The sequence below is a fragment of the Pristiophorus japonicus genome, unplaced genomic scaffold, assembly GCF_044704955.1.
Source record: "Pristiophorus japonicus isolate sPriJap1 unplaced genomic scaffold, sPriJap1.hap1 HAP1_SCAFFOLD_957, whole genome shotgun sequence".
In the NCBI taxonomy this organism is placed as follows: domain Eukaryota; kingdom Metazoa; phylum Chordata; class Chondrichthyes; family Pristiophoridae; genus Pristiophorus; species Pristiophorus japonicus.
In genome coordinates this window covers 102,065-106,200 of record NW_027254886.1, presented here as the reverse complement: position 1 = coordinate 106,200, position 4,136 = coordinate 102,065, and the positions used below count along the sequence as shown (strand labels likewise).

General features: G+C 56.2%; 1 protein-coding gene across 2 annotated transcripts in view; it reads left to right on the top strand.

Moving 5' to 3' along the window:
* LOC139258377 (protein bicaudal D homolog 2-like) overlaps positions 1-4,136 on the top strand; it is a 69,493-nt gene that overhangs the window by 492 nt on the left and 64,865 nt on the right. The gene's annotated exons all lie outside the window — the stretch shown is intronic.

Genomic DNA, 4,136 nt, shown 5'->3' with positions numbered 1-4,136 from the left:
TCAGCTCCGCGCCCGCCCCATTGGTTACCTCGCGCTGTCAACCAGCTCCGCGCCCGCCCCATTGGTTACCTCGCGCTGTCAATCAGCTCCGCGCCCGCCCCATTGGTTACCTCGCGCTGTCAATCACGCCTGGCTCGACGGCCCGCCCCGTCCGCTCCCGCCCATTGGCCGCCCGACGCTGTCAGTCACTCCGCCCGCCCGCCCCGACAATGCCGGCACACGTGGGCAAGTCGGACCCCGCCTCCTCTTCCCCCCCCCCTGATTGGCACCAGGCTGCCGCCCCCCCACACCACCCATTGTGACGCATACCCGAGCCTTCTCGCCCGCCCATTGGTCAGTCCACGCCGAGAGACGGCCCCTCCGACAGTGCGGCACTCCCTCAGTACTGCCCCTCCGACAGTGCGGCACTCCCTCAGTACCGCCCCTCCGACAGTGCGGCGCTCCCTCAGTACCGCCCCTCCGACAGTGCGGCACTCCCTCAGTACCGCCCCTCCGACAGTGCGGCGCTCCCTCAGTACCGCCCCTCCGACAGTGCGGCGCTCCCTCAGTACCGCCCCTCCGACAGTGCGGCACTCCCTCAGTACTGCCCCTCCGACAGTGCGGAGCTCCCTCAGTACCGCCCCTCCGACAGCGCGGCGCTCCCTCAGTACCGCCCCTCCGACAGTGCGCGCTCCCTCAGTACCGCCCCTCCGACAGCGCGGCGCTCCCTCAGTACCGCCCCTCCGACAGTGCGGCACTCCCTCAGTACTGCCCCTCCGACAGCGCGGCGCTCCCTCAGTACTGCCCCTCCGACAGTGCGGCGCTCCCTCAGTACCGCCCCTCCGACAGCGCGGCGCTCCCTCAGTACTGCCCCTCCGACAGTGCGGGGCTCCCTCAGTACTGCCCCTCCGACAGCGCGGCGCTCCCTCGGTATTAGTCCCTGGCGAGTGTCAGGCCTGGGTTCAGGGACAAGTCTCTGGAGTGGGATGTGTAGAACAACATTTCGAATATTTTATTTCCGTCTTGTCTTCAATTCTCTTCCTAACCTCCCCCTTCCTAATTAGGTGTTTGTATTTAAACGGTTCCATACGTCAGCACACACTGGTTGGTGACGGTGGATTCCTGAAGTTCATGATTTGGAAGTTGAGCAACAGACAGTTTATTTGTACTGCTATGCCCCCGGGAATAATCACTTACTCTCAACCATTCTTGTGTGCTGCAGTCATCTGCTTAGTTCTGATTTAGGTTGCTTAAAAAAGATTATGCTTGCGTGTCATGATTTAAAAATTGCTATCCTTGTTTTCAAATGCCCTCCATGGCCTCCTCGCCCCTCCCGATCTCTGTAACCTCATCCAGCCCCTACACCCCTTCCTAGCTCTGTAATCTCCAATTCTGGCCTCTTGTGCATCCCCTGATTTTTCTCGGCCCCAAGCTCTGGAATTCCCTCCTTAAACCTCTCCGCCTCTCTCTCCTCCTCTAAGACGCTCCTTAAAACCACCCTCTGTGACCCAGCTTTTGGTCACCTGTCGCTGATATCTCCTCGTGTGGCTCGGGGTTAAAAGATGTTTGATTTATGCCCCTGAGAAGCGCCTTGGGATGTTTTACTATGTTCAAGGCACAATGTAAATACAAGTTGTGTAGTAATGAAGTTTCTCCCACATTCCCTATTGGATTTGTTCGTGACTATTTGTGATATAGATGGCCCCCTCGTAGAAACTAAATCAATGGCATAGATGTGAATGGGAGAAACTAGGGTCTTGGATGTAACTGTATTTCCTCTCTACATATGTAGCGTGCTCAAATTCCCCATACCCCTCCAGATCTTGTCCCGGGACCAAAATCCCAAATACAACGTAAGCTAACAAATTATTGCAAATGAATAGTGCCCAAACCACACTGGTTACCACCGTGGCTCAGTGGGCAGCACTCTCTCCTCTGAGGCAGAGGGTTGTGGGTTTAAGTCCCACTCCATAGACTTCAGCACATAAATCTCGGCTGATAATTCAGCGCAGTGCTGAAGGAGCGCCGCACTGTCGGAGGGGCGGTACTGAGGGAGCGCTGCACTGTCGGAGGGGCGGTACTGAGGGAGCGCCGCACTGTCGGAGAGGCAGTACTGAGGGAGCCCCGCAGTGTCGGAGGGGCAGTACTGAGGGAGTGCCGCACTGTCGGAGGGGCGGTGCTGAGGGAGCGCTGCACTGTCGGAGGGACAGTACTGAGGGAGCGCCGCACTGTCGGAGGGGCCGCACTGAGGGAGTGCCGCACTGAGGGAGTGTTGCACTGAGGGAGTGCCATACTGAGGGAGCACTGCACTGTCGGAGGGGCGGTACTGAGGGAGCACTGCACTGTCGGAGGGGCGGTACTGAGGGAGCACTGCACTGTCGGAGGGGCAGTGCTGAGGGAGCACTGCACTGTCGGAGGGGCAGTGCTGAGGGAGCACTGCACTGTCGGAGGGGCAGTGCTGAGGGAGCACTGCACTGTCGGAGGGGCAGTGCTGAGGGAGCACTGCACTGTCGGAGGGGCGGTACTGAGGGAGCACCGCACTGTCTGAGGGGCTGTATTTCGGATGAGGCGTTAAACCGAGGCCCAGTCTGCCCTCTCGGGTGGATGTCAAAGATCCCACGGCCACTATTGGAAGAAGAACAGTGGGAGTTCTCCCCAGTGTCCTGGGGCCAATATTTATCGCTCATCCAACATCAGTAAAACATGATCTGGTTATTTATCACATCGCTGTGTGTGGGAGCTTGCTGTGTGTAAATTAGCTGCTGCGTTTCCCACATTACAACAGTGAGCACACTTCAGAAAGTCCTTCATTGGGTGTGGAGTACTTTGGGCCGTCCTGAGGTGGTGAACACCATAAGCAAGCCCTGTGAAAGGAGGGGCATCGTTGAGCGGTGAATTATGACACCAAATCGACGTGCTGCATTGTTTTCCATTTGTTTTCCATTTGCGAGTGCTGATCTTTTCCTGAGATCAGTTGGTCACAGTCGCTGTGAGGAGGTTAACCTCGAGAAGGAAGTCATTTCAAAGCAGGCGCTGTGCCATCCAATGTCTTCCTTGGGATGTTGTTCCCCTCGTGTCCTGAAAGCAGTGACTCATACCTTGGTACGGTTCCATGGTTACCAGTAGGGCCCCCCCCCCCCAACTCCCTCTTCCAACTGGCCATCCTTCACTGGTTTTGCTGGCAGCATTGAGACTGCAGAGGATGTCTCCGTCGGGGCTGATGGTCCTATCTTTCCCTGACACCCTCGCACAAGCTTTGGCCGGGCTCGCCACACCTTGATCGGGAACCTGGGCTGCTTTTACCAGGGGAACTGAGCAGCGAGCAAGCATAGGGCCTTTTCTCACGGATCTGTACCTCGCCTCGGGAAGGATGTGGAGGCTTTGGAGAGGGTGCAGAGGAGGTTTACCAGTATGGTACCCAGGGATGCTGGCCTTCAGTGACGGGGGAGACTGGAGAAGCTGGGGTTGTTCTCCTCGGAGCAGAGAAGGTTGAGGGGAGATTTAATTGAGGTGTTCGAACTGATGAAGGGTTTTGATCGAGTGGATCGGGAGAACCTGTTCCCGGGAGCAGGAGGGTCGGGTAACCAGAGGGACACAGATTGACGATAATCGACGATGGAACCAGAGGGGGAGATGGGGAGAATGTGTTTACGCAGCGAGTTGTTGTGATCGGGAACGCGCTGCCTGAAAGCTCGGTGGGAGCAGATTCAATAGTGACCTTCAAACCGGGAATTGGATAAATACCTGAAGGGGGAAAATGTGCCGGGCTGTGGGGAAAGAGCAGGGGTTGTGGGACTGATTGGGGTCGCTCTGTCACAGAGCCAGCACAGCACGGGCTCCATGGGCCCAATGGGATCCTTCTGTGTGATTCTATGACACCTAACTGTACGCACAGTCACTCATAACTGGGACACTAAAATTGCCTTTTCCGTCATTTTATTGTCGATTCTGAATATCTATTTCCTGGTTCCTATTTTGTTTGTGGGAAGGTCGGTGAGTCATAGGGCTGGGAATGTAATCTCCAAAACAACAGTTGCACTCTGGTATAATTACATTCATGGACCTTACCCTCGTCATTGAACCACCCAAATTATTGAAACCTTTATTTTACATTACAACAGTGAGCACACTTCTAAACAAAAGTCCTTCATTGGCTG